At 46.4% G+C, this 22,361-nt stretch overlaps 1 protein-coding gene across 1 annotated transcript in view; it reads left to right on the forward strand.

Annotated features, from left to right (window-relative positions):
• RASGEF1A (RasGEF domain family member 1A) overlaps window positions 1-22,361 on the forward strand; it is a 445,189-nt gene that overhangs the window by 21,601 nt on the left and 401,227 nt on the right. The gene's annotated exons all lie outside the window — the stretch shown is intronic.

Raw genomic sequence — 22,361 nt, forward strand, 5'->3', positions numbered from 1 at the left:
TTGCAACAATGATGTAATATTGTAAATGGTGCTAAAATAAGTTCATAGAATCATTCCTGAATAATGGAATGTCCTTCGTGTGAGAGTACCAACTCAGAGAGTGCCTATGAATGGCACGTGTGGTCTCTCCATGACGGACAGTAGTGCATGAACTTGTGAAAGGTAAACCACCCTTGGGACTGGTCTACACTCACCAGAACAAAAGTATTAATGTGCATGGGTTATACACATCGCACATCTGGGGGTGCAGCGGTATGCTGGCAGTTATGGGTTAGTCATCCAGCTCCATCCATCCATCAGGGTGGGTGCCCAAATGGTCCTGGGGAGGAATTAGCTCAGCCACAGGAGCCAGAAAGGTGCTCAATAGTGTAGTACACTGTCACAGGGGTGGATGACCTTTCACGAGTTCATGCACTACTGTTCGTGGTTATATTTATCTTGTGTAATACCATTTTACTAGTCTATATCATGTGACCAGCGCTCGCTCTATCATTTTCAAACAATGGAACTATTCTACATTATAACTCAAACTGTGTCTCCCACAGTGGTTTAGTGGTTAGAGCTCAGAACTTACAGCACTTGGGTCATGGGTTCTAATCCCAGTCATGGCTACATCCTAAAAAATGGAGATCAATTTTCTGGGTTGTGTCAGTGCCAGGAATATTGATCAAACAATTATGATTTTGCCTAATGACTAGAAAGTGGATGAATGTACTCTTCTGCCAATTAGGAAATGTGCAAGTTTCATGCCGTGTATATTTCATTGTAACATTTTTCTCTTTTAAATCTGTCTCCTTATACAACTTGACCCCCTCCCCCACCCCGTCATCACCTGTCCCATATGCAAATCTATGGATCACCACCCCACTCTTTAACTATCTATTTACTGATCAAGTGAATGTGTCTCATTTTCTATCAGCTACAGCTCAGATCTCACATTATTATACAATTGCTGATTGTATCTCACCACTAGTCTGATTGAATTCACAATTCCTGGTCAGTCCCGTTCCCTGACCTCTAATAAACTTTAGGGCCAGTTCACACTACATGTGTTTCAGTTGCTTTTTCGGCATCACAGACGCACAGAAAGAAGGTTATATGGTTGTCAATGTCATAGTTCACATCAGCACTTGCATTTTCAGTGCATTGCAGGTGCTGTAAACAAAGTTGACCACGCTGCATTGTTTCTGCACAGAACTGTACTGGAACACATTGAAACGTCCTTGAATGTACTAAAACGCACATGTCCCTAACTACATTGAATACAAAGAAAATAGAAAAAAATAAGTGGAAGGGATATAAAAATGCAATGTAAACATGTCCAAAACGCATCCAAAATGTACTGGAACACACTAAACATGCATGCCAAAAGGGCATGAAAAAAACCCATCAGGAACACATCTAGACTGTTTCTATAGTGTGAACCAGCCCTTAGGACTTGTTCACACCATTGGTGGTGCAGAAACGCATGCAAGAACACACATTTTCCAGCACAGCAAAGAAATGCAATGCCCTATGTAGATGTGCGCAGGTACCATGATGAAAACGTTGTTGCACCTACACACGTCTATTAAAAACAGCCCCATTCACAGCCACAAATACGCATGGCACCACACTACTGTGCGGTTAGGTGCGACACACTTGGAAAATAACATAAAAATAAGCCAACATGGCTAAAACATATCTTGAAAATATGGGGACTCTGATATCCGGCGACAGTCCGTTCACGAACGAGAAGCAATTCTGCACCCTAAAACCAACATAGAGGAAAGGGATGGTCAAATTGCTGTGCTGCTTCCAAACCACCTCTGGCATGCCAGGGTCATTATGCAGGTCCTCGATGCCAGTTCTTGCCTGCGGCCACAAAATATCCACTGGCCACGAGTGAAGGTGAGTGGAGGACGTGAAGGTGGATTTCTACCAGCTTCAACCGCAAGCAGTACCACTCCTGAAAAATGAGAGCAAATAATCATTGACACGTCATCATGACAGTCAATTCTCAGTGCAGGCTATCTAGAGTGTCTTTCCTTTTTAACCATTTCAAGAGTTCAAGGAAACATTCTTGGAGCATCTACTGTGTTTGGAAAGGCCAAAGGTCCCCCCCTCCCCCAGGCACACTAATGCTTATGCAGGCCATAGACGGGGAGAAAAACGGCCGATTTTTCTTTTAAAAAATGAAAAATTGGTTGTTCAAGCGGCCGACGTTACCAGCAATGGTAAAAAAAAAATCGGCCGATTTTCATCCCGTCTACAGCCGGCAAAAAGTGTCTCTGCAGAGAGCTCCGCTATTTCTTTGACAGTTCCTTGACATTTACAGCGGTTGCAACAATGTATCTATTTGTATCCATTTAGGATACAGATGTTTTTATTCGGAAACAAATAGATACAATGTTGCAACTGCTGTAAATGTCAAGGAACTGTCAAAGAAATAGCGGAGCTCTCTGCAGGGACACTTTTGCCATACTGGAATTCCTCTCATTTTTCATCCTTCTTCTTCTTCTTCTTCATCATCATCCTCCTCTTCTTCTTCATCATCATCATCCTCTTCTTCTTCTTCATCATCCTCTTCTTCTTCTTCATCATCCTCTTCTTCTTCATCATCATCCTCTTCTTCTTCATCATCATCATCATCCTCTTCTTCTTCATCATCATCATCATCATCATCTTCTTCTTCTTCATCATCATCATCATCTTCTTCTTCATCATCTTCTTCTTCTTCTTCATCATCTTCTTCTTCTTCATCATCATCATCATCCTCTTCTTCATCATCTTCTTATTCTTCATCATCATCCTCCTCTTCATCATCATCATCTTCTTCTTCTTCTTCTTCTTCTTCTTCATCATCATCCTCTTCTTCTTCATCATCATCCTCTTCATCATCATCCTCTTCTTCTTCTTCTTCATCATCCTCTTCTTCTTCTTCTTCATCATCATCATCCTCCTCTTCATCATCATCATCCTCCTCTTCATCATCATCATCCTCTTCTTCTTCATCATCATCATCCTCTTCTTCTTCTTCATCATCTTCTTCATCATCATCATCCTCTTCATCATCATCCTCTTCATCTTCTTCATCATCATCATCCTCTTCTTCTTCTTCTTCATCATCATCCTCTTCTTCTTCTTCTTCATCATCATCCTCCTCTTCATCATCATCATCCTCCTCTTCATCATCTTTTTCATCATCATCATCCTCTTCATCTTCTTCATCATCATCATCCTCTTCTTCTTCTTCTTCATCATCACCATCCTCTTCTTCATCATCATCCTCCTCTTCATCATCATCATCATCCTCCTCTTCATCATCATCATCATCCTCTTCTTCTTCATCATCATCATCCTCTTCATCATCATCCTCTTCATCTTCTTCATCATCATCATCCTCTTCTTCTTCTTCTTCATCATCATCATCCTCTTCTTCTTCTTCTTCATCCTCTTCTTCATCATCTTCATCCTCTTCTTCTTCATCATCATCATCCTCTTCTTCCTTTTCATCATCATCATCATCATCATCCTCTTCTTCTTCATCATCATCATCCTCTTCTTCAGCCTCTTCTTCTTTTTCTTCTTTTTGTCTTCCTCTTGCAGGTCACTGCTCATGTGCAGATTTTTTATCAGTAAAAAATCGGCCAATTTGCCCATCATTGCCGCGAAAATCGGCCGATCAGCAAATTCGGCCGGTTTTTTTTCCAACTTTACCGAAAAAAAAAATCTGCCAAAATACCGAAAAATGGCCGAATAAATAGCCCACTAACGATCCGAAAATCGGCCGATTTTATTTTCGGCCGAAAAATCGGCCAATTTTCGACCCATCTATGGCCTGCATAAGATATGGTGTGGCCCTAGGGTCAATGTGTGTTTAGAATACTTCCAAAATGCACATACAAAAACACTCCATCCAAATGCATGTTACATTTCTATAGCATGTTAAACAGAAGAATAACGCACTTACATAATGTTAACATACGCACGTAAAAGTAGACAAAATCCACATCCTTTTATTCTGGCTTCACATACATGCATTGTGGTCTAACACCGCACTCCTGGGCAAATCACATGCAATTTGTGTGCGTTGCAATTAGAGACAAACATTTTGCACACCTCAAATTGCACCGCATCCGGGCCAAAAATGTGCAGGACCCTTTTTCAGGGTATGCACATGTATTGTACTGTCCAAGGCATTGCACACTAACGCATTGCACACTAAAAATGTCAAATGCGTTAGTGTGTACAGTGCATGAGTGTAAAATGCTTTAGTGCACACTGCAGTGTACAACGCATTGCACACTGTAATACACTGTAATACCGTGTACACCCACACATTGTAGACTGTAATGCACTGTACACTCTCATGCAGGATGGAGCAACGCATTGCACACTGTGATACCGTGTACACCCACACATTGTAGACTGTAATGCACTGTACACTCTCATGCAGGATGGAGCAACGCATTGCACACTGTGATACCGTGTACACCCACACATTGTAGACTGTAATGCACTGTACACTGTCATGCAGGATGGAGCTACGCATTGAACACTGTGATACGCTGTCCACTGTCATGCAGAATCCAGCAACGCATTGCACACTGTAATACCATGTACACCAACACATTGTAGAATGTAATGCATTATACGCAGTATACATGTCCAGATATTCAAAGATTAGCCATGAAGGCCTAGCTGGTTACCTATTGGGCGACCGCAGATAGCCGAATAACGCTACACTGCATCCAGGCAGCTCTGGGAGGGTGTCATATGACATCCTGGCAGAACGCGCTCTCCGTGATTGCTGTGTCCTAAGGACACAGCTGATCACGTGATGTGGTAAAGGCCAATCACAGTGGCTTTTTACCATGTGATCAGCCATATCCAATGACACGCTGATCACCGGGAAATGCATTTGCCGGGTCTTGGCTGCACTTTCATCACGCTATCAGAATGTGTGGAAAGTACTGCCGAGAACCAGCAGTTATCAAAGCAGGGGTCGGCCCCGATGATCAGTGCCCACCAGTGCCACCCAACAGTTCTGCCCACCTGTGGCCAGCAGTGCCACCCACCAGTGCTGCCTCATCAACGCACATCAGTGTTGCTAAATTACCAGTTTACCAAATGTTATAATATAAACAGACTTTTATTCATTATGAGCTATTTTGTGGTTTATCGAGCAAAAAGTAAAACACACAGCAGCAAGTTAATACCACCCAAAGAAAGCTCTATTTGTCTGAAAAAACTGATATAAATTTAAGATGGGTACAATGTGGCATGACCGCACAATTGTCATTCAAAGGGTAACAGTGCAGAAAGATGAAAATTGGCCAGGACAGGAAGGGGGTAGGAGTACCCAGTAGGCAAGTGGTTAATATCATTGACCCATCAATACCCAGGAGCTAATGTACAGATAAGTAGCATGTGCACCAAGTGAGATTCTGCTAGGCCCCACCCACAACATTACAATTACCTGTCCCTCATATGTTATAAACATATTTGCAATGGCCACACTTACTGTACATATAAGGATCATCTCCTCAGCTGAGAGCTGTGCTCTCGCCATGTCCAAATGCCAATAAAGTTATCAAAATTTTCAACCAACACAAAACCTCCAACCACTTGTCATCCACTTACACTCCCCACAACCACTTCCGGGTGCGCGCGCACGTGATGACGGACTTCCAGGATAGCCGTTCATGCTCCATGCGGACACCTGTTTGGTGCTTATTTGTTTGCAATCGCGCATTTCTATGCACGGCTATGATAGCTTTCGCAAATGTGTGTTTCTTATTGATTTGTTTTTTTTAACCTTGGCTAATATTTGTTACCAAAGGCCAAAAATCAACAAAGTGTGGACTATTTTATTACTGTAAATCGAATTGTAGAAAACCTGTAGCTGGCTGCACAGTGAATGTGACATTCATTAGTACATAACAATATTGTGGTGCAAGTGGGTTTTTTTTTTTTGGTTTTGAAAAAGCCAGTTTGCACCCACTTGCATATTCACGCTCTTACAAGCTACATTTGAGCAGATTATATAAGTATACAAAGTAACTATTAAGGTTGTTCATATATTGAACATAAAATAAACACAAAAACATCGGTCAAATATTTATTGATCAAATATATCTTCATTTATTTGGTCAGCAGGAACAAGTAGGTACAGTCAATATCTTGGTGAGTCACAAAAATAGGATTGATGTGGCAAAAATAAAACACTCCTGCTCATAAGAGCTTACAATCTAAAGATACTTCTAATGAACTGTGTGTGCTCAGGTTATAGCAGGAAACAAAGGGGAAGATGAATCAAGTAACATTTTCATGCACATAGGATTTACTTACACAATCACTTAGTATGAAGATCCATTCACAAAAAAAAAGTCTTCAGATCAAAATATCAAGAAAACAAAGCATGTGAAAAAAAACCCTCCCACCTCTACAAATCCCCTCCCACCTCTACAAACCCCCTACACATACATTTGTCAGCAGGTTTGTCAGAAAAATGCATTGGAGTCTAAATAAGCAAGCAAAATTAAAACAAGGGCAGATTTTAAACAAAACGATTGACATGTGTGAGGCTTTCAATGCAAAGAGAAAAAACACAATCATTGTGCAATAACACACAAACATTTCCAGCCTACTTCCAAACACAGCCTGAGTGGTGTCTGGGGCAATTCAGCACAAAATCTCTTCTTCCCCCAAACCACTACAAGCAAGGACTTAGTCACAAACCACCCGGCCTAGTAACAGGCCAAATCACTCCCTACTGCACATCTTTATATAAGCTAGGGTGTATTTGGAGCACGCCAAACAAGGCCCCACACCCAATGAAGCCTCACCCACCACTGACCTTAATTTGGTCAGTGAAAGTGTTTTCACCTGATGAATCCTCTTCCTACCTGCATTAACCCTTGGTATACAGGCCTCACAAATCAGAAAGATATATACAGTGAAATGTACGTGTGCAGCATACAACAGAACATTGAGCAGGGATGTAAAAGGGAACCCCAATTGGAACCATTATTGCTACTATGGTCACAATTCCCTCCAGATTCTCGCATGAGTTAAGACAGTCACATGACCACATCTTGTATGCAATACTGAAAATGACAAATCGATTTGACTAGTATGGTGAATTTCCCATCAATTGGCAAAACACTCCAGAAATCAAACATCACCAAACATTACACTCTGGGCAAAGCTGATTTACAAATCCTGCGACTTACAGTAAAGTTGACCATTTTAATGCAATTTTCAAGACATCTGACACAGATCTCTATGCAAATTGCCACTAAAGTAGTACATGTACTACTATAGAAATCAGTGTTTGAAACGCACCCATGTGGTCGCTCTAATAGCAGACAATAGGGTGCGACTTTGCAGACGATTTACAACTTGCATGTTGTGCAAATCACATGCCAAGTCCCACTCAATGTGCACGCTATTGGAGCGTTCATATTGTTGTGGTTCAAACATGGTTGGAGCCGCAAGTAATAATAGAGTAATGAATACACTACTTTTCATGCAATTTGCTGAGAGATCGGTGTCGATTGTCTTGCAAATTGCACTTGAAATCACCATGTACCCTAACTTTGAAATCATGCAACTTCTATGCAAGTCACATGATGTGACTGTGGTGTCAATAACACCACTTAGAAATCTGCTTTAATGTGACCGGGTAGCCCCCAGTAACATTGTTTGCGATTGCCATGCAATTGGCATTACAGGCGACTTGCAAATCGTAGACCAAGTCGCACCCTATTGGCCACTGTAGGCTCTGTTCACATCCAATTGGATTGTGAACTCGTGCAACTTCACTGTAAGTTGGGCAATTGCCGCATCGGATTAGATGTGACAGTGGTGTTAGCCCCCAGTAACATTGTGTGCAATTTGCCATGCAAAGGGCAAGTTGCTGGCCATGCCAATCGCATGACAAGTCGCATCCAGGGTGTGCAATTTCAGGTGCGATTTGTGAATTGACATGGTACCTGATATTGGATATAATGAATGTGAATGTGAGTGTATTAACATACGCCATTTGTTGCAGTGAGAGTTCAAAGGTATTTGAAGATTTTGGCCATTTATTAGCAATTTAACATCTAGACTCAAATAGAAATCGCAATGCTACACACAATTGAAAACACAACTAGTTAGTAATTCTCTAGAAAACACAGTAAAATTGGCAACTTAAACAGTAACTTTCAATTGCATATAGTGTGAACGAAGCAGGAAAATTAACAAAGGAAATAAATCTTTGAAGGCGTGCGGTCTGCTTTGCATTTGGTGGAAAAATCCATACCAGTATTTGTGACAAGTTTGATGTGTGGATTCACCAACCAAGTCTTTTCTCTCTCGCTCACTCTTCTTTGTCTCACTGGCTCGCTCTTCTCTCTCGCTCACTCTTCTGTATGTCTCTCTTTATCACTCTTCAGTATGTTTTTCTCGCTCACTCTTCTTCATCTCACTGGCTCGCTCTTCTCTCTCTCTGTCAGCTCTTTGCTTGCCAAATCCTTCACAAAAGTGGGTTGAGTGTAAACCATCATTATCAAATCTATTAGTGCTCCAGGCTCTTATCTTACCCCATTGTATGACATTCACATAAGGTGCAGCTTTGAAGGTGTTTCAACAGACAAGGCCTCATTCTAATTCGCATTTTAGGGATCACTTAGACAGAAAGCAAAGATGTTGCCAGAACATCTATTTGAAGACAGCCACACACGGAGATCATACTACTTCCTTGCCGTGGTTGGGATTCAAACCGACAACCCTAGAAGTTGTGAGGCAGTAGTGCTAACCACTAATCCACAGAGCTACATTGCTAATCCAGCCTGTATTTCTGTGGTGTGAATCAATCCTAGGTCCCTGGGCAAGTTCAGTGTAACTACCAGATATCTCCAATGTGACACAAATGTTGTGCTATGTTGCCAATTCACATGTATGATGGTTCTATGTATCCCAATACAAAGGATTGCAATACTAATACAGGCGTACCTCGGTTTACCAACGCCTCAGGGAACGTCATATTTGGGGTACAAATGCCAAAACATTACAGTTAATTGGTCTGTTTACAAATGTTTGAATAATTTGGTATGGGCATGTGGCCTGGTATGGTTCAGGAGGGGGGGAGGCGCTCGCTTGTCCCCCCCCCCCCCCTTTCCTGACCTGCTGGGCTGCATGCTCAGATAAGTATCTGTTATGGATTTTGGGGGGTACCCCATGCTGTTTTTTATTTAATTTCAGCGTGGAGTTACCCCTTAACATCCATACGAGACCCGAAGGGCTTAGTATGGATGGGAGGGGGGACCCCACGCCAGGTTTTTTACAAATTGTTTATAATTCCCTGCAATACTTTTACATCAACTGTCAGTGGGGAACTCCGCCGACAGCTGAAACATGAGCGCTGCATTGGTTTTCGCTACTAAAATGCTGCATGAGTTGATAACATAACTCATGCGGGATTGTAGGAGCGACAGCCATGTGTTAATGTTTCAACTGTCAGCGGGGTTCCCCACTGACAGAAGAATGTAAAAAAAAAAAAAAGCGTGGGGTCCCCCCTCCCAGCCATACCAAGCCCTTCGGATCTGGTATGGATATTAAGGGGGAACTCCACGCTGAAATAAAAAAAAAACAGCTTGGGGATCCCCCCAAAATCCATACCAGACCCTTATCCGAGCATGCAGCCCGGCAGGTCAGGAAAGGGGGGGGGACGAGCGAGCGCCCCCCCTCCTGAACTATACCAGGCCACCTGCCCTCAACATGGGGGGGTGCTTTGGGGAAGGGGGGCTCCCCCCCAAAGCACCTTGTCCCCATGTTAATGGGGAAAAGGGCCTCTTCCGTTATTGGGATAATTGGTCAGCCATTTTTTGGGATTTTAGCATATTTTGTTTACCAGTAAAGTTGCAAATTTTTTGTTCCAAATTTACTGATAAAAAAAATGTGCCAAAATCCCGAAAAACAGCTGACCAATTAACCCACTAACGGCCCGAAAATCGTTCGATTTTCTATTCGGCAGAAAAATCGGCCGATTTTAGACCCATCTATGGCCTGCTTTACATGGGTCTAAAATCGTCCGCAAAAAAAATCGGCTGATTTTCAGCCCGTTAGTGGGTTAATTGGTCAGCCATTTTTGGGGATTTTGCAACTTTTTTTAATTGGTAAATTTGGATAAAAATTGGCCGATTTTGCAGATCGGCCGATTTTAGCTGCAATGATCGGCAAATTGGCTGATCTTTTAACAGATAAATAATCTGCACATGAGCCATGGCCTGCAAGAAAAAGAATAAAAAAAAAGAATAAGAAAAAGAAAAATGCAGGCCATAGATGGGGCGAAAACTGACCGTTTTAAAAAAAAAAAAATCGGTTGTTCAATGGGCCGACGTTACCACCAATGGTAAAAAAATTGTTCGATTTTCGCCCCATCTACGGCCTGCAAATATAATAGCGAAGTAATTACTTCTGTCCCTGCAGAAAGCTGCGCTATTATATTTGACATTAAAAAGTATAAAGGTTGCAACATTGTATCTATTTGTATCCGAATAAAAACATCTATATCCGGAATGGATACAAATGGATACAATGTTGCAGTCTCTATACTTTTTAATGTCAAATATAATAGCGGAGCTCTCTGCAGGAACAGAAGGAATGTTTCAGCTGTCATCGGGGTTTCCCACTGACAGCTGAATTTTAAATTATTTCCGTGAATTAAATAAATAATAAAAAAAACAGCGTGGGTCCCCCGCTCTCATCCATACCAAGCCCTTCAGGTCTGGTATGGGTATTAAGGGGGAACTCCACGCTGAAATTTAAAAAAAAAACAGCGTGGGTCCCCCTCAATATCCATACCAGACCCTTATCCGAGCATGCAGCCCGGCAGGTCAGGAAAGAGGGGGGACGAGCGAGCGCCCCCCCCCTCCTGAACCATACCAGGCCACATGCCCTCAACATGGGGGGGTGCTTTGAGGCAGGGGGGGCTCCCCCCCCCGAAGCACCTTGTCCCCATGTTGATGAGGACAAGGGCCTCTTCCCCACAACCCTGGCCGGTGGTTGTGGGGGTCTGCGGGCGGGGGGCTTATCAGAATCTGGAAGCCCCCTTTAACAAGGGGGCCCCCAGATCCCGGCCCCCCCCCCTACGTGAACGAGTCTGCGGTACATGGTCCCGCAGACTCCTTCACAAAAAAACTAAGTGTGGTGTAAAAAAAACACAGTACAGGGTCTTTGACAAGTCCTTTATTAAAACAATGTCCCCCGAAGTAGATCCAACGTCAATCACGGCGGCGGCGGCAGGGACCCGAAAAAAGAAAAAAAAAAAAAAGGTTCCGCTCCCGTCGGAGGCTTGCAGCCTTGTGAAGAAGAGGCTAGCTGACAGTTCTTATATAGGTATGGGGCGGGGCCAGCCGGGCACATCATCCCCGCCCCTTACCTATATGAGAAATGTCACCCTGTCTCTCCACTGAGGCTAACTAGCTGAATGCAGGAGACAGTCTGACGTTTCTTATATAGCTATGGGGCGGGGCCAGCCGGGAACAGCAAGCATGTGACATGGGGCGGGTCACTCGGATGATGTCCCCGGCTGGCCCCGCCCCATACCTATATAAGAAATGTCAGACTGTCTCCTGCATTCAGCTAGTTAGCCTCAGTGGAGAGACAGGGTGACATTTCTCAAATAGGTAAGGGGCGGGGATGATGTGCCCGGCTGGCCCCGCCCCATACCTATATAAGAACTGTCAGCTAGCCTCTTCTTCACAAGGCTGGAAGCCTGGGACTGGAGCGGAACCCTTTTTTTTTTTTTTTTTTTTCTGGTCCCTGCCGCCGCCGCCGTGATTGACGTTGGATCTACTTCGGGGGACATTGTTTTAATAAAGGACTTGTCAAAGACCCTGTACTGTGTTTTTTTTTACACCACACTTTTTTTTTTTGTGAAGGAGTCTGCGGGACCATGTACTGCAGACTCGTTCACGTAGGGGGGGGGCCGGGATCTGGGGGCCCCCTTGTTAAAGGGGGCTTCCAGATTCTGATAAGCCCGCCGCCCGCAGACCCCCACAACCACCGGCCAGGGTTGTGGGGAAGAGGCCCTTGTCCTCATCAACATGGGGACAAGGTGCTTTGGGGGGGGGAGCCCCCCCGCCTCAAAGCACCCCCCCATGTTGAGGGCATGTGGCCTGGTATGGTTCAGGAGGGGGGGGTGCTCGCTCGTCCCCCCCTTTTCCTGACCTGCCGGGCTGCATGCTCGGATAAGGGTCTGGTATGGATATTGAGGGGGACCCACGCTGTTTTTTTTTTTAAATTTCAGCATGGAGTTCCCCCTTAATATCCATACCAGACCTGAAGGGCTTGGTATGGATGAGAGGGGGGGACCCACGCTGTTTTTTTTTTTTTTTTTTTTTATTGTGGACCTTTATTTTTACATTCAGCTGTCAAAATAAATATTATCTAGACCTTTGAAATAAGTAAAATCATTACAGAAATAATTACAGTCATGGCCGAAATTGTTGGCACCCTTGATATTTCTCCAGGAAATCATGTATTTCTCACGAAACGTATTGCATTAACACATGTTTTGCTATACACATGTTTATTCCCTTTGTGTGTATTGGGACAAAACAAAAAAAGGGAGGAAAGAAAGCAAATTCGACATAATGTCACACAAACCTCCAAAAATGGGCTGGACAAAAGTATTGGCACCCTTTCACAACTGCGGATAAATAAGAATGTTACAAGCATGTGATGCTCCTGTAAACTCACCTGGGGCAAGTAACAGGTGTGGGCAATATAGAAATCACACCTGAAAGCAGATAAAAAGGAGAGACGTTCACTTAACCTTTGCATTGTGTGTCTGTCTGTGCCACACTAAGCATGGACAACAGAAAGAGGAGACGAGAACTGTCTGAGGACCTGAGAACCAAAATTGTGGCAAAATATCAACAATCTCAAGGTTACAAGTCCATCTCCAGAGAACTAGATTTGCCTTTGTCCACAGTGCGCAACATTATCAAGAAGTTTGCAACCCATGGCACTGTAGCTAATCTCCCTGGTCGTGGACGGATGAGGAAAATTGATGAAAGATTGCAACGCAGAATAGTCCGGATGGTGGATAAGCAGCCCCAAACATGTTCCAAAGACATTCAAGCTGTCCTGCAGGCTCAGGGAGCATCAGTGTCAGCGCGAACTATCCGTCGACATTTAAATGAAATGAAACGCTATGGCAGGAGACCCAGGAGGACCCCACTGCTGACACAGAGACATAAAAAAGCAAGACTACAGTTTGCCAAAATGTACTTGAGTAAGCCAAAAGCCTTCTGGGAAAACGTCTTGTGGACAGATGAGACCAAGATAGAGCTTTTCGGTAAAGCACATCATTCTACTGTTTACCGAAAACGGAATGAGGCCTACAAAGAACAAAACACAGTACCTACGGTAAAATATGGTGGAGGTTCAATGATGTTTTGGGGTTGTTTTGCTGCCTCTGGCACTGGGTGCCTTGACTGTGTGCAAGGCATCATGAAATCTGAGGATTACCAAAGGATTTTGGGTCGCACTGTAGGGCCCAGTGTCAGAAAGCTGGGTTTGCGTCCAAGATCCTGGGTCTTCCAGCAGGACAATGACCCCAAACATACGTCAAAAAGCACTCAGAAATGGATGGCAAAGAAGCGCTGGAGAGTTCTGAAGTGGCCAGCAATGAGCCCAGATCTAAATCCCATTGAACACCTGTGGAGAGATCTTAAAATTGCTGTTGGGAAAAGGTGTCCTTCCAATAAGAGAGACCTGGAGCTGTTTGCAAAGGAAGAGTGGTCCAAAATTCCGGGTGAGAGGTGTCAGAAGCTTATTGATGGTTATAGGAAGCGACTGATTTCAGTTATGTTTTCCAAAGGGTGTGCAACCAAATATTAAGTTAAGGGTGCCAATACTTTTGTCCAGCCCATTTTTGGGGTTTTGTGTGACATTATGTCATATTTGCTTTTCTGCCTCTGTTTTATATTTGTTCCAATACATACAAAGGGAATAAACATGTGTATAGCAAAACATGTGTTAATGCAATACCTTTTTTGTGTGAAATACTTGATTTTCAGGAAAAATATCAAGGGTGCCAACAATTTCGGCCATGACTGTATAAAGGATAAGAAACAAAAATAGAATCACTAGAACTAAGGAAATCAAATTAGATTACATGAAGATATGCCGAGTGCTGTTTATTAAACACAATAGACGCGAGCGAGTGCCGGCTCTCAGAGGAATCCACAATCAGATTCACTATTAGTCAGTGGCTAAAAAGCAAACGCCCATGGCAGAAGTCTAAAATGTGTTCTGCACATGCTCAGTTGTATCTGCCAAAGACACTGCACGGGCTTCTAGATTTTTACTGTGTCGATTTCCTTGAAAAAAACGATTTTTAACACATTTTTAATTTTTTTGGAAATAGCAGATATTGTTTAAAGTGAAGTCCTAATATTTGGCAAAGCAAATTTCTAAGTGAACATGTCTCTACAGTGATTTTTCATGGTTTTAGACTTGCTTCTTAGCAAGTCTGTTTTGTGAGTCTGATTTCGGGCGTGTGTCTCTTTGTGAATTAGATTGGGCATCTGCTTATGGGCTCTGCTCAATAGTGAATTAGGTTGCAGGGTAAAAAATGACGGACGCCCATGAAAATTGGGCTTAAGCCCATAAATATGCGCCCACGCCCAATAGTGAATCAGGGCCCAGGTGTCTGTTAGACCCCTGATTTCTCACCTGCCCTCCATTAAAGGTAGGATTTCAGATTGCACTCCATTAGCTTCTTCATTGGCCACAACAACCAGGGAAAGTGACAACTGAACCTGGAAATGATATAATACACACTGTTTGGGCTCATTTATGAGTGTTTCAAAATGTGGCATTTGACATCCTCTTTTAAAGTGCTTTGAATTCCAACCAAAGCACCGCTCACTTAATAACATGGTTACTGTACAGTCCTGTTCACACTGTTGTGTTTGCTTTGCTTCAAAAATTATACCCCATGTTGCTTTCTTGGTGCTTCAAAGCATCTCAAAAGCCTCCATAGAAGTCTATGACAATATTCGCCAGTGGCACCTGCAACTTTTGAGAGACTTTTATTCAGACTTAAGTTCATATTGCAGGTATGAGATATCCCAGAATGCACTGGGAAACTAACAAGCGAACCAAAAAGACACAGTCAGCAGTCACTTCAGGTGCAACTAGCAGACAGCATACATGCTGTGCAACATAGGAATGCTAGCAAGGAAGGTGAGCTGGGACCAGAACCAGAGGACTGAGTGGCAGAGGATTATAAGACCTGGGAGATCAGAGCAGGAGAAACTAGAAAATGGCACATGTGGTACGCAGCATGGAAGCAATGTAGCGGGAGGTGTTTGGGGACTGAAGAGGAGGATAAAAAAAGCACAGGATCAGCAGAGCTGGGGGTTACTATTGAGCAGAGGATCAGCAGAACTGGGGGATACTACTGAAGGGGGGATCAGCAGAGCTGGGGGTACTACTGAGCAGGGAATCAGCATAGTTGGGAGTACTACTGGGTGGTGCAACAGTAGAGCTGTGGGTAATACTGAGCAGGGGATCTGCTGAATGAGGGGATCTGCTGAAAAAGAGTACTAATAAGCTGGGGATCTGCAGAATGGGGGTACTGAGCTGGGGATCTGATGAGTGGGTGTACTACTGAGCCAGGGTTCTACTGGTTCTACCTTTAAAACAAACAGAAAATCAACACCCAAAAAGCAATTGCCAAAGTTCATTAAAGCTTCAAAAAAGCATCACAGAAGCATTACATAATCATCAAAAACACATCAAAAAGCATGTTGAAGTAGTAAGCACTTTAATGTGTTTTAAAGAATAGGTGTTCACTGGTTTCCCCCCCCCCCCCAATAGCCTGCAATACCTAATATGCCGGTTTGCAGAGGGGGGTACAAACATGGAGGGGGTGGAGGGCCACACAGGACAGGAATGAATGCTCCAGGGTATGTGAAAGCGATTGCGTGGCTGTACAGCCTCTCGATCACTTCCATTTATTGTTTGACAGTTGTCTTGTCAGATTAAAACATTCTCAAATGCTGAGGTAGGTGGGAGTGTGTGTAAAACCCTACGCTGCTGCCAATGTATGGATACATTTATGACAGTGAAAGAGTTAAAGATCCCCATACACGGTTTAAGACTAAACCACTTTTTATCCAGTCTCAAACTGTGACTGCATGTCTTCTTCAAGAGCTTTGAAGTAAACAGTTTAATACTGATACTGCAATCACCATTGATAAATTTGTAAGTTGTAAACATATCCCTTCTTAAGCGCCTCCTTTCCATAGTGAATATGTGTCATTTTTGTAATTATTCTTTATAACTGAGGTCATCAAGCCCCTTATCATTGCCCTTCAGTTAGCTCTTTCTAGTTCAAGGACAACCCTCCTGTGGGTTGGTGACTAAAACTGAGCTGCATACTCAAGATGAGACTGGACCAGTTTGTTGAGTGGTAGTATTGTAGATTTACAGTATCTGTTGAATAAAACATTTATTATTACATGAGAGAAATCTGCTAGCTTTGTTAGCTGAAGCTTGGCATTGCATGCTATTGCTAAAGCTGTGGTCTACATGGACCCATTCATCTTTTTCAATTACAGATTCCTCCAGAGGAGCTCCTCCAAAAGAGTAGCTTTCATGCATATTTTTGTCACCAAGATACCCACCCTCACATTGTATCAAGGCCTGCTGTATTCTGTGCCACTTTCATCACCCTGCATAGTTTGTTATCATCAGCAAATACTGAAATTGAACTATTCATTTCAACCTCAGTATAATTAATAAACAAGGTAAACAGCACTGGCCCCAAGACAGAACCCTGGTGCACACAACTCACAACTAGAGATGAGCGAAGTATTCAAAAATTCGATTCGACTGATTCGGCGAATTCGTGGAAAAATTTTGATTCGAGTCGAATATATTCGCTGCGAATTTAACTTATAAAAGGGTGTTTCTAGGCTTCAGAGAGCCTTTATATTAGTGCAGAACACTGTACCTTTAATTTAAATGCCCTTGGAGTCTGCTGGGGAAGAGAAATAATACTGTCAGTCAGTATGACATGCAGATGAGTGCACTCATTTGGGCAGTCACGGGGCCAAAACCAGAGTGTGGAGCCACAGTGTGGCGGTGGAGGCAGCAGCAATGGGAGGCCATACAGCACCCTATGACAAAAATGGAAACCACCAGCAGTGTGAGGAGACCTGAAAGTGGCACATGGCAGAGTGTGGCGATGGAGACAGCAGCAATGGGAGGCCGTACAGGGACCCATGACACACTCTGGACCTGGCAGCAGCATGAGGAGGCGGTACAGGGGCCCATGACAGATTACGGGCCTGGCAGCAACATGAGGAGTCGGTACGGGGGCCCATGGCAGATTAGGGGCCTGGCAGCAGCTATAGGAGGCCCGTAATCTGCCAGCACCCTATGACAAAAAATGGAACACACCAGCAGTGTGAGGAGACCTGAAAGTGGCACACGGCATGAGACACTGTGGACCTGGCAGCAGCATGAGGAGGCGGTATAGGGGCCCATGGCAGATTAGGGGCCTGGCAGCAGCTATGGGAGGCCCGTAATCTGCCAGCACCCTATGTCAAAAAATTCAACACACCAGCAGTGTGTGAGGAGACCTGAAAGTGGCACATGGCAGAGTGTGGCGATGGAGACAGCAGCAATGGGAGGCCGTACAGGGACCCATGAGAGACTCTGGACCTGGCAGCAGCATGAGGAGGCAGTATAGGGGCCAATGGCAGATTAGGGGCCTGGCAGCAGCTATAGGAGGCCCGTAATCTGCCAGCACCCTATGTCAAAAAATTGAACACACCAGCAGTGTGAGGAGACCTGAAAGTGGCACATGGCATGAGACACTGTGGACCTGGCAGCAGCATGAGGAGGCGGTATAGGGGCCCATGGCAGATTAGGGGCCTGGCAGCAGCTATGGGAGGCCCGTAATCTGCCAGCACCCTATGTCAAAAAATTCAACACACCAGCAGTGTGAGAGGAGACCTGAAAGTGGCACATGGCAGAGTGTGGCGATGGAGACAGCAGCAATGGGAGGCCGTACAGGGACCCATGACAGACTCTGGACTTGGCAGCAGCATGAGGAGGTGGTAGAGGGGCCCATGGCAGATTAGGGGCCTGGCAGCAGCTATAGGAGGCCCGTAATCTGCCAGCACCCTATGACAAAAAATGGAACACACCAGCAGTGTGAGGAGACCTGAAAGTGGCACATGGCAGAGTGTGGCGATGGAGACAGCAGCAATGGGAAGCCGTACAGGGACCCATGACAGACTCTGGACTTGGCAGCAGCATGAGGAGGTGGTATAGGGGCCCATGGCAGATTAGGGGCCTGGCAGCAGCTATGGGAGGCCCGTAATCTGCCAGCACACTATGTCAAAAAATTGAACACACCAGCAGTGTGTGAGGAGACCTGAAAGTGGCACATGGCAGAGTGTGGCGATGGAGACAGCAGCAATGGGAGGCCGTACAGGGACCCATGAGAGACTCTGGACCTGGCAGCAGCATGAGGAGGTGGTATAGGGGCCCATGGCAGATTAGGGGCCTGGCAGCAGCTATAGGAGGCCCGTAATCTGCCAGCACCCTATGACAAAAAATGGAACACACCAGCAGTGTGAGGAGACCTGAAAGTGGCACATGGCATGAGACACTGTGGACCTGGCAGCAGCATGAGGAGGCGGTATAGGGGCCCATGGCAGATTAGGGGCCTGGCAGCAGCTATGGGAGGCCCGTAATCTGCCAGCACCCTATGTCAAAAAATTCAACACACCAGCAGTGTGTGAGGAGACCTGAAAGTGGCACATGGCAGAGTGTGGCGATGGAGACAGCAGCAATGGGAGGCCGTACAGGGACCCATGAGAGACTCTGGACCTGGCAGCAGCATGAGGAGGCGGTATAGGGGCCAATGGCAGATTAGGGGCCTGGCAGCAGCTATAGGAGGCCCGTAATCTGCCAGCACCCTATGTCAAAAAATTTAACACACCAGCAGTGTGAGGAGACCTGAAAGTGGCACATGGCATGAGACACTGTGGACCTGGCAGCAGCATGAGGAGGCGTTACAGGAGCCCATGGCAGATTAGGGGCCTGGCAGCAGCTATAGGAGGCCCGTAATCTGCCAGCACCCTATGACAAAAAATGGAACACACCAGCAGTGTGAGGAGACCTGAAAGTGGCACATGGCAGAGTGTGGCGATGGAGACAGCAGCAATGGGAGGCCGTACAGGGACCCATGAGAGACTCTGGACCTGGCAGCAGCATGAGGAGGCGGTATAGGGGCCCATGGCAGATTAGGGGCCTGGCAGCAGCTATGGGAGGCCCGTAATCTGCCAGCACCCTATGTCAAAAAATTCAACACACCAGCAGTGTGTGAGGAGACCTGAAAGTGGCACATGGCAGAGTGTGGCGATGGAGACAGCAGCAATGGGAGGCCGTACAGGGACCCATGAGAGACTCTGGACCTGGCAGCAGCATGAGGAGGCGGTATAGGGGCCCATGGCAGATTAGGGGCCTGGCAGCAGCTATGGGAGGCCCGTAATCTGCCAACACCCTATGTCAAAAAATTGAACACACCAGCAGTGTGAGGAGACCTGAAAGTGGCACATGGCATGAGACACTGTGGACCTGGCAGCAGCATGAGGAGGCGGTACAGGGGCCCATGGCAGATTAGGGGGCTGGCAGCAGCTATGGGAGGCCCGTAATCTGCCAGCACCCTATGACAAAAAATGGAACACACCAGCAGTGTGAGGAGACCTGAAAGTGGCACATGGCAGAGTGTGGCGATGGAGACAGCAGCAATGGGAGGCCGTACAGGGACCCATGAGAGACTCTGGACCTGGCAGCAGCATGAGGAGGGGGTATAGGGGCCCATGGCAGATTAGGGGCCTGGCAGCAGCTATGGGAGGCCCGTAATCTGCCAGCACCCTATGTCAAAAAATTCAACACACCAGCAGTGTGTGAGGAGACCTGAGAGTGGCACATGGCAGAGTGTGGCGATGGAGACAGCAGCAATGGGAGGCCGTACAGGGACCCATGAGAGACTCTGGACCTGGCAGCAGCATGAGGAGGCGGTATAGGGGCCCATGGCAGATTAGGGGCCTGGCAGCAGCTATGGGAGGCCCGTAATCTGCCAGCACCCTTTGTCAAAAAATTGAACACACCAGCAGTGTGAGGAGACCTGAAAGTGGCACATGGCATGAGACACTGTGGACCTGGCAGCAGCATGAGGAGGTGGTACAGGGGCCCATGGCAGATTAGGGGCCTGGCAGCAGCTATAGGAGGCCCGTAATCTGCCAGCACCCTATGACAAAAAATGGAACACACCAGCAGTGTGAGGAGACCTGAAAGTGGCACAAGGCAGAGTGTGGCGATGGAGACAGCAGCAATGGGAGGCCGTACAGGGACCCATGAGAGACTCTGGACCTGGCAGCAGCATGAGGAGGCGGTATAGGGGCCCATGGCAGATTAGGGGCCTGGCAGCAGCTATGGGAGGCCCGTAATCTGCCAGCACCCTATGTCAAAAAATTCAACACACCAGCAGTGTGTGAGGAGACCTGAAAGTGGCACATGGCAGAGTGTGGCGATGGAGACAGCAGCAATGGGAGGCCGTACAGGGACCCATGAGAGACTCTGGACCTGGCAGCAGCATGAGGAGGCGGTATAGGGGCCCATGGCAGATTAGGGGCCTGGCAGCAGCTATGGGAGGCCCGTAATCTGCCAGCACCCTATGTCAAAAAATTGAACACACCAGCAGTGTGAGGAGACCTGAAAGTGGCACATGGCATGAGACACTGTGGACCTGGCAGCAGCATGAGGAGGCGGTACAGGGGCCCATGGCAGATTAGGGGCCTGGCAGCAGCTATGGGAGGCCCGTAATCTGCCAGCACCCTATGACAAAAAATGGAACCCACCAGCAGTGTGAGGAGACCTGAAAGTGGCACATGGCAGAGTGTGGCGATGGAGACAGCAGCAATGGGAGGCCGTACAGGGACCCATGAGAGACTCTGGACCTGGCAGCAGCATGAGGAGGCGGTATAGGTGCCCATGGCAGATTAGGGGCCTGGCAGCAGCTATGGGAGGCCCGTAATCTGCCAGCACCCTATGTCAAAAAATTCAACACACCAGCAGTGTGTGAGGAGACCTGAGAGTGGCACATGGCAGAGTGTGGCGATGGAGACAGCAGCAATGGGAGGCCGTACAGGGACCCATGAGAGACTCTGGACCTGGCAGCAGCATGAGGAGGCGGTATAGGGGCCCATGGCAGATTAGGGGCCTGGCAGCAGCTATGGGAGGCCCGTAATCTGCCAGCACCCTTTGTCAAAAAATTGAACACACCAGCAGTGTGAGGAGACCTGAAAGTGGCACATGGCATGAGACACTGTGGACCTGGCAGCAGCATGAGGAGGCGGTATAGGGGCCCATGGCAGATTAGGGGCCTGGCAGCAGCTATGGGAGGCCCATAATCTGCCAGCACCCTATGACAAAAAATTCAACACACCAGCAGTGTGAGTAGACCTGAAAGTGGCACATGGCAGGGGCATGATTCATGGCGGATTTAGTCAGTTGTGTCAGGAACTGGTGGTTTGAAATCCAGACTAATCCACGCCTGATTCATTTTCACAAACGTGAGTCTCTCCACACTTTGGGTGGACAGTCGTGTCCTCCGCGGAGTTACAATACCTCCTGCCGCACTAAACACGCGCTCCGATGCCACGCTACTGGCCGGGCATGACAGCCTTTCAAGGGCAAATTCAGCTAGTTGGGGCCAAAGGTCAAGTTTCGTTGCCCAGTAGTCAAGGGGATTGTCTACCTCGGTTGGCAGGGTGCTGTCCAAGTAGGCCCAAGCCTGTTGTTTGAGGTCCTGCTCCAGGTCCACCTGATGCTGCTGCTGCTGCGGCTGGTTAGTAGTTTCCTCACTGCGCTGGTGAAGAAAGCTACTCATCATCGACTGCAGACTGAGGCAGCCGCTGCTGGTGGAGTTACCACTGCTCCTACCACCCCACCCCTCCCCTGCTGCCATGGCAGCGGAACGCGAGCGCACAGGGCCCACAGTGTCTGAGGATGGACGTTGGCGCACAAAGGCAGAGACCAACTGACTACATAGGTGGTTTTTATAGTACGTTATTTTGGCCTCCCTCTCAGCAGGTGTGAAAAAGGCCACCATTTTTGAACGGTAGCGAGGGTCCAACAAGGTGGACAGCCAAAAGTCATCCCTCTGTCTGATGGTTATTATTCGGCTGTCGCTACGCAAGCAACCGAGCATGCTATGGGCCATTTGTGCCAAGGAATGCGAGGGACTCCCTGCCTCCATCTCCACAGCATACTGCCACGGTGCGTCTGGGTCC

Source organism: Staurois parvus, unplaced genomic scaffold (assembly GCF_062004578.1).
Source record: "Staurois parvus isolate SC_StPar_1 unplaced genomic scaffold, SC_StPar_1.0 ptg000291l, whole genome shotgun sequence".
In the NCBI taxonomy this organism is placed as follows: Eukaryota; Metazoa; Chordata; class Amphibia; order Anura; family Ranidae; genus Staurois; species Staurois parvus.